Source organism: Triticum dicoccoides, chromosome 1B (genome assembly GCF_002162155.2).
Source record: "Triticum dicoccoides isolate Atlit2015 ecotype Zavitan chromosome 1B, WEW_v2.0, whole genome shotgun sequence".
NCBI lineage: Eukaryota > Viridiplantae > Streptophyta > Magnoliopsida > Poales > Poaceae > Triticum > Triticum dicoccoides.
The window spans coordinates 678,143,672-678,152,857 of record NC_041381.1 but is presented as its reverse complement, the minus strand read 5'-3'; the positions used below and the strand labels follow the sequence as shown (position 1 = coordinate 678,152,857).

At 51.4% G+C, this 9,186-nt stretch overlaps 1 pseudogene; it reads left to right on the top strand.

Moving 5' to 3' along the window:
- The first annotated feature begins 244 nt into the window (after window positions 1-244).
- Window positions 245-9,186, top strand: part of LOC119349612 — an 11,776-nt pseudogene continuing 2,834 nt past the window's right edge.

Genomic DNA, 9,186 nt, shown 5'->3' with positions numbered 1-9,186 from the left:
GTGTCGTAGAGGTGGCGACATACTGAATTAGTCTTTAATATTGAGTATCACTGAAAGAAAAATACACCATAACCAATCGACGGAGCTGAACCCAATGGATTTGTGCTGAATATTGAGCACAAGAATATATACGGCACAACGATGACCATGGTGGGCCTCCATCCGTAAGCAATTGCCCGTAAGTCTAGCTATTTTGGTCTATAAATATTGGATACCGCCACACTGGTTAAGTGGTAGTACTCCACTCCACTAGCACTAGCTAGATGAAACGATATGGGCTCTTCTTCTTCTTCCACGCAACACGCACGACAGGTAGCCGCTTGGGTGCTACTACCGCTGCTATGCTTTTCCATTCTGTTATCCAGAGCACACGGTGGAGGGTCTCGCAAGGCACGTAATTTCTATGCACACTCAATTCTTGTTTATGTGCTCCGAGCTAGCTTAGCTAATTAGCCATGCATATCTGCCTCTTCAGCTTTACATAGCATACCTAGGCGATGTGAAGCATGGGCACCCAGACGAGGTCGTCGCGTCGCACCATGACATGCTCACCACTCTTCTCCAAAGGTGCGTAACTAATTACTTGATAGGTTCTTCATAACGGCTGTTTGCAGAACGAAATTAAATGACCTTTAATTTGTTCTACTACTTTGCACCTTTTTAGCAAGGAGGATTCTTCGGCCTCCATGGTCTACAACTACAAGCATGGTTTCTCAGGCTTCGCCGCCATGCTCACCGCAGACCAAGCAACAAGGCTTGCAGGTCGATTGATTGTCATCATCTCAGATTTGCTTGCAAGATAGTACTCCCTCCGTCCCGTAATATAAGAGCATTTTTTACACTAGTGTAGTGTCAAAAACGCTTTTATATTATGAAACGGAGGGAGTACTAATTAACTACCACCTCTAGTTCCTAAATAGGCCCCCTTTTTATATTGACACACAAGATAAAACAAACAAAAAGACACTCGAAGAATGCTTTTGAGACAAATCTATATACTATTTCCCCAACCTTCCAATGTAAATATTTAAAATAACAATTTGCAGCTTTAAAAGTTAACTGGAGGTACGACATTTATCATTTTTTGGTATGAACTGTGTGATGTTTTTTTTTAGCAAAAGAGGGTTTCCCCTCCGATTTCCATTAGAGAAATCAAGCAAGTGCAAGATCTAGTAGTCTGTTACAAGGCAACCAAAAGCCAACACAAACCGAAAGAAAGCCTAGCCACTAGCAGCGACTAAAGACTTCCCTACGCAGCTAGAAAGTTGAACTAAGCGGACATCTCATCGAGTATATTGAACTGTGTGATGTTGAGCAGAGTTTCCAGGAGTCATCAGTGTTGAACCGAGCAAAACGTACAAGACCACCACCACGCGGAGCTGGGACTTTCTTCGGCTCAACTACCCGTCGTCCCATACACCGGCTAGTGAGCTACTACAGGCAAGCAACTACGGAGAGAATATAATCATCGGCATGGTTGACACAGGTTGGTATATATTATATGTTGAAGTAGAATCACTACTTCAGCTTTCTTTAAAGAACCCGGCCGGCCACTAACTAATAGTAAGTAATAACTGATCAATGGAACAAGGGATCTGGCCGGAGTCGAGAAGCTTCAGCGACCATGGGTACGGGCCGGTGCCATCAAGGTGGAAAGGAAAATGCCAGGTTGGGCCAGACTGGGGAAGCAACAACTGCAGGGACCCGGAAGGTCATCGGCGCACAGTTCTACACCGTCGGGGTCCCTGAAGAGTACTTCAAAGGAGACTCGCTCTCGCCCCGGGACCACAACAACCACGGCACACACACGGCCTCCATCGCGGCTGGCTCGGCCGTGGAGGAAGCAGCTGCCAGCTTCCATGGCATTGCCGCGGGGGTTGCACGGGGAGGCGCGCCACACGCTCGCCTTGCAGTGTACAAGTCCTGCTGGAGCGACGGTTCATGCTTCGAGACGGCCGTGCTAGCCGCCATCGACGACGCCATCCACGATTGGGTGGACGTTCTGTCCTTGTCCCTCGAAATGAGCGAGAACTCATTCGCTGCACTGCATGCGGTCAAGAAGGGGATCGTCGTGGTGCACACCGCCGGTAACAAAGGGTCTCTGATGCAGACCATCAAGGACACCTCACCGTGGGTCATCACCGTCGCGGCGACCAGCATCGATCGCTCGTTCCCGACGGTGATCACGTTGGGAAACAAGCAACAAATAGTCGTACGTAAACGTAACGCACCCACTCTACATCAAAATTACAGGCGACTATATATATACCATAGTGTGATATGTACGCTGCCCGTTTTGCAGGGACAGTCTCTCTATTACCAACTGAAGAACAGCTCATCATACAGGAGCGATTTCACCAATCTTATATGTATGCCATCGTAAATAGAAAGAAAACTTTCCCGAACCTTTTGCAATGTAGCTATAGGGGGTGCAAATTTGTGACCCTTACTGTTCCTTTTTACTTCAAACAAACGAAGTAGCTTTTGAAAAACTAGTTCACTTGTTTGAAAAAAAAGAGGGTTAAAAGGTATCCTAAAGATTACCCAAATACACACCTACTGGGATGCACACAACACAATTTTATTCATGCTGCGCCAAATTAAATCTCAAGCCCAAAAACAGTGTGCAAATAGCAAAATTGTGTTGGCCGAGCAATTCTAATACATACTTGAATTTGCTTTTGTGAATTTAGTTGTACTGCAGAGGATCTTAACGGCACCGACGTGAAAGGGGTCATCCTGTTCTGCAATGACAAAGGGGCCACTTTCCTCCAGGCGGCGCAATACATCATCGACAATGGAGGATCTGGACTCATTGTCTCGCCAACCATTGTGGATGACCTATTTAACATTGCAGAAGCTTGCCAAGGCATCACCTGCGTAGTTGTCGACATAGCCGATGCAGACAAGATATGCCAATACTACGACGACTCAAGGTACAACCATACACAAACAGTAAACCTTCATTTGGAAAAAGTCAAAATGGAGATGTGGTCCCCAGCCGGGCTCTCTGCGCTCTCCATGCACCGACCCAGTCACACAGCGATAAATGTATGCTCGATACCATTGATTTTGTTTTGGAAGCAGCTCTCCTCTTGCAAAGATTGAACCTGCGTGCACCGTTACGGGCAATGAGATACTAGCCCCAAAAGTGGCGAGCTTCTCCTCCAGAGGCCCATCGGTTACTTACCCGGCCATTCTCAAGGTGTGTACCGTGCCAGCTGCAAGACCTTGTATATATCATCACACCTCAAGTTGTTGTGGTTTTTCTTCCTTAACAGCCTGACATAGCTGCACCTGGAGTCAACATCTTGGCAGCAAAAAAGGATTCCTACGCAGTTTTGTCAGGGACGTCCCAGGCAGCCCCTCATGTAGCAGGCATCGTCGCCCTGCTGAAAGTCCTGCACCCAGACCGGTCTCCCGCGGCACTAAAATCAGCCATCGTCACCACTGGTTCGGCCATCTTTTTCATGCAGGATATGATGAAGATGATGTGGCCAAGACCGTAGACACGGTAGTGCCGGTGGAGGATCCGGCGCGGGTGGGGCTACATCCGGACGAGAGGAAGGAGCTGGTGCGACGTGTAGTTCATCGGAGGAATGCGGCATCGGCGGTCAGGCCATGGAAGGGACCGATTCCGAAGGTGTGTCTTCCTAAACCTGTTCTTTCCGATTTCATCACTCACAATTCATGGAAGATAGTAAGGAGAAAGAAGGCTCGGCGGTCGTCGGCGGCCACGGTGCCGGCGCCGGCGATCGACCGATGCGCTCAGATCCGCGATCATAGGATCGCTCGTTTGAACGGATTGCTGGGCTGTGAGTTCGGTCAGCTGGTGGGTGGGCCGGTTCTGAGTGAACCGGCCAATGTTGACGTTGGGTTACAGACCGATGGGTATGAGGCCCAGCCTGTTATGCAGCCCAAGTCTACAACCCCATGCACGAGATCGTTTCGACATAGGGTTCGACACGGAGGCGGACGTCCTTGTTTTTTCGATCGCGGCGGAGGGAGGGCTGCTCGTATACCTACCCTTCGTCTGATGGCGGGACGGGGGTCTCTTCCGGGCGCGGCCGCTGGGGCTCCTCCGGCAGCGGCGGGCCGCGGAGGACTGGCGCAGGCAACGGCCGCTGGTCGCAGCGGCAGCGGCACCCATGCGGGCAATGGTGGCGGCGGCGCCGGCGTGCCGCTGGTGGCTGGGCGTGGTGGCGCGCCTCCACCCAGAGCGGACCATGCTGCAGGGCGTGCTACCGGCGACCAGCGTGCTGCGGTTGCCGTCGCCAAGCCTACGGGCCGCGGCGTCGCGGCGGTCCGGCCGACTGCGCCGGTGACGGCGGCGGGCCGTGGTGCTCCTAGGCCACCGACGACTGGAGTTGCTGCGGGCCGCGGTGTTCTCGCTCGGCCGCCTCTGGGTGCCCATGCCCAGCCTCCTGTGGTGCAGGTGGGAGCTAGACCGCCGCTATTTGTGGCTAGGCAGGTCAGCGATGCGGCGACGCCAGTGTTGCAGCAGGCTAAGCCACCTCCGGTTCAGGCTAGGGCGGATGTTCGAGCGGCACCTCGAGGACAGTGGGGTGACGATGGTTACAATGCATTTGGTGAGGGACAGCACCGGGGATCCTCGTCTACGGGTGGCGGACGGGGATATGCCTGGCAGAGTGATGGTTCGGCTGAACGGCCTTTCTTGGGGCCGTCTGGTGGTTTTGTCGAAGGGGCGACTGGGCCAGCTAATCGTAACAGAGGCGGGTTTCGCGGCTATCGTGGACGAGGAGGCCGAGGGGGTCGGTACCGTCCAAGACAACATCAAACTACAGTTGAGACGGTCGTCGATGCCAGTGCTGAGGAGTCTGACTTGGGTTGCCAGGCGATGGAGGTTGTGACGGAACTGGCCGCTGTGGAGGTTCCGGTCGACGCCGAGACTCAGGCTATGTCGGCGGATGGCTCTGACAGATCCGAGGTTGACAGGGCTGCTAAGTTTGCTAAGAAAAAAGAGAGAATGCTCTGTTATAGATGTGGCGATAAGGGACATTTCATTGCTGAGTGTGTGGCGGCTCTTTGTGATTCTTGTGGTAAGCCTGCACATGAATCTGGAGTGTGTCCGCTGGTGCGGGAGCAGAGACCGAGCCTCATGACTTATGGTGTTTTTTGTTCTGAACTCACTTTTTTTGAGTCACCGACTGAGAGGGAGGTTCCTCAGGAGGAGCACAGTACGACAACTGGGATAGTGAAAGTGACGAGAGGGCAAGTGTCCGAGGCTCAGATCATTCAGCGTCTCAGGGAGCTGGCACCAGGTGACTTCCATTGGGAGCTTGTCAGGCTGGAGACCAACACTTTCAGGGTTCAGTTCCCATCTGTGGAGGATATACAGCGGTTGCTGAGTTTTGGGATGTGTAAGGTCTTGGGTACTGAGGCCATTCTTGAGTTCCACGAGTGGAAGCTGGTTGAGCCCCAGGGTACACCCCTTATCCAGGCCTGGTTGCGCTTTTCGGGGGCTCCGTCTGAGTTGCTGCGGGATGCCACGGTGGTGGCTAGTCTCGGTATTATGGTTGGTAAGACCGAGCGAGTTGATATGGATTTCACTAGAGCTCATGGGATAGCTCGCCTATTGGTCAGTATTCTGGACATCGACTATGTACCCGACATGGTTAAGTGGGCCTTTCGAGGGAAGGTTTACACTCTTGAGATTCAGTTTGAGGATGATAGTCTCTTCGCAGAGGCTCCAGCGGCCACTGGTGATGACATGAGTGAAGGTGATGATGATACTGCGGGTAAGGAAAAGATGGCCGATGATTCTGTCAGTGAGGTGGCCAAGAGGCCGGAGCCGACGGGTAGGGCAGCAGGAGGAGGGACGGCGCCTGGAGTATCTGTGCCGACCACCACTCTGCGTTTTGGTTCCTTTGGTCCAGCTTCCGCTCCTCCGAGACTGTGGAGCGAGCGGGTGGAGTCGGGTGAGGAGATTGAGTTTTCTTTACCGCCGTTGGATTTTGCGGGTACGGAGGTGGAGGGTTCCGGTGGGCCCGAGAGCTTGGATATTGACTCGTCTACATCAGCGTGTGGTGACGTGGCTGTGGTGCAGGCGGGTGGTCTGACCTCATCTGGGAGTCCGGATCGGGATTCTTTGGAGGCCCCCTCTCATCCTCCGGTTGGGGAGCCTTCTCCTCGCTCGCCTGTGGCTGGGCGATCACCTCTGGCGGATGCGCAGGTTCGGCGGGAGGGCGTGGGGCCGGTGGCCTCTACGCCCCCGTCGGCCTCGGTGCCCGAGGGGGGCGCCATATTCGAGATGGCGACGTGCACTCCGGACAGGCGGTCCGGGGTGGATGGGGGGAGGGGGCAGGTGGCCTTCTCCTCCCCAGTGCTGGACTCGGCGCGCTCACCTGGTGGCGACCGGGTGGATGTTCGGGGAGTGACAGGTGGTCGCTCGCCGGATAAATTCTCGCGGGAGGAGGTCATTATGTTTGGCGGGATCCCGGACCAGGCAGCTGAGGGTCGACGTATGAGTTGTCGGCTTCAGAGCCATCCGGAGGTGGACGACATGCAGCAGCGCTGTGCCGCGAGGGCGGCCAAGCTTCGTGACGTCCAAGTCACTACTGGTATGTCTGTTAATACCTCCAATACTATTTTGCATTTCTCGCATGATCAAATTATGGATAAGGCACAACAGTTAGGAATTTCACTTGGTAGAGATGAGGGTGAAGTTACTAATTCTGTTAACGATTTGCTTGATCTAGAAGCCGAGAGGGCTTTAGAAGTAATTCGTAAATTAGCTGCGGTCAAACCTATGAATGACTCTGAAATTGATGCCTTGGGAGTTCGAGTACTTGAGAACTTTTGTGATGATCTAGCACCGCCCCTCCAGGAGCAGGAGGAGGACGATGAGAATATCGGGACGCAAGTAGATAATCCATCGATTACGAGTACGATGGACCGGGAGGGCACGTCCAGCCCTAAGCGCAAGTGGAAGCGCAAAACTTACCCGATGTCTGTAGTCCGTAGGAGTGCTAGGATTCGTACGGCTAAAAAATTTCATGATGAAATATGAAAGGGATCTTTTGGAATAGCAGAGGTCTTAAGGACTTGGCTAAAAGGAGGTTCCTTGCGGAGGCATCTATTGAGCATTGTTTGGACTTTATTGCCCTGTCGGAAACGGGTAGAGCAAATTTCTCACCTCAATTTCTCAATACTTTGTCGGGAGGGATTGAGTTTGACTGGCATTGTCTACCGCCTAGAGGTAGGTCGGGGGGTATCTTACTGGGTGTTAGATGTGACTCTCTTGAAGTTCGAAGTGTGGTCATGGGGGATTTTGCTGTTAAGTTCAGGGTGCGGTCCAAACAGGATGGTTTTGACTGGGCTTTGGTGGCGGTGTACGGGGCAGCGCAGTCCGAGTTCAAACCAGATTTCCTGGCAGACCTTGTTAGAGTATGTGGGTCTGAGCAGCTTCCAATTCTGGTTGGGGGGGATTTTAACATAATTAGGAGACGCGATGAAAAGAATAATGACAACTTCGATGGGAGATGGTCATTCATGTTTAATACCATTATTGAAAGTTTAGATTTGAGAGAAATTGAGCTTTCAGGTAGGAAGTTCACGTGGGCTAATGTGATGCCTAATCCAACATACGAGAAGTTGGATCGGGTTCTGGCTAGTGTTGCTTGGGAACAGAATTTTCCCGTGGTAACTGTTCAGGCGCTCACTCGCGGGATCTCGGATCACACGCCGTTGTTGCTTGATTCTGGCGGGGCTACATACTCGGGCAACAAAAATGTTTTCTCGTTCGAGATGGCGTGGTTTGAAAGAGAAGGATTTTTGGATCTTATTGCCAGAGAATGGGCGAAAGAGGTAGGAGGTAGAAGCGCCATTGAGAGGTGGCAGAACAAGATTAGGAATCTCCGTAGCTTCCTTCGTGGGTGGGCTAAACATCTAGGTGGAATGTATAAGGTTGAGAAGGAACGGCTCCTTTCACTTATAAAAACCTTAGATGTAAAAGCAGAAACTATGGTTCTGGTACCCACTGAGCTTCATATTAAGCATGAGGCTGAGATGAGGCTGAAGGAATTGCTCCGGGAGGAAGAATTGAAGTGGGCATTAAGGGCAAAGGTGAGAAAAGTTGTCCAGGGGGATGCGAACACACAGTTCTTCCACATGATTGCTAATGGCAAGCATAGGAAGAAGAGGATCTTCCAGCTGGAGCAAGAGGAGGGTACAATAGTTGGCCAAGACAACCTGAAAACATACATTACTGAATATTACAAAAGGTTGTTTGGACCACCAGAGGAGAGTAGTGTATCCCTGGATGAGTCTAGGGTCAGCGATATCCCTCAACTTTCTTCAGTGGAGAACGATGTGTTAACAGCCCCTTTCTCGGAAAAGGAAGTTTTCGAGGCTATTGCCAAGATGAAATGTAATAAGGCGCCGGGGCCGGATGGTTTCCCGGCTGAGTTCTACAAGAAGTGTTGGCATATTATCAAAGGGGACCCGATGCCAATGTTCCATGATTTGTTCTCGGGACACTTGCAGCTGTTCCAACTGAATTTTGGCACGATAACGTTGTTGCCTAAGAAAACTCATGCCGTCAAAATTGAACAATTTCGGCCGATCTGCCTGCTCAATGTCAGCTTCAAAATTTTTACCAAGGTTGGTACGATAAGGCTGACTCAGATAGCGCACGCTGTTGTTCAACCTACGCAAACGGCTTTCATGTCGGATAGGAACATCCTAGAGGGGGTTGTGGTCCTACATGAAACGCTTCATGAAATTCATACGAAAAAAATAGATGGGGTTATTTTCAAAGTGGATTTCGAGAAGGCTTATGATAAAGTCAAATGGCCGTTCCTCCAGCAAGCTTTAAGAATGAAGGGTTTTGATGAGCGCTGGAGGCATCAGGTGGAAACGTTCACGCAAAAAGGTAGCGTTGGCATTAAGGTCAATGATGACATAGGCCACTATTTCCGAACACACAAGGGTCTGCGACAGGGCGATCCTATGTCACCTATTCTGTTCAATATTGTGGTTGATGTGTTAGCGATCCTGATTGGGAGGGCCAAAGAGGCTGGTCAGGTGGAGGGAGTGGTGCCTCATCTGGTTGATGGTGGTTTATCCATCCTGCAATACGCTGACGATACAATCATTTTTATGGAACATGATTTGGCCAAGGCGAGGAACATGAAACTAGTATTATGCCTTTTTGAACAATTGTCT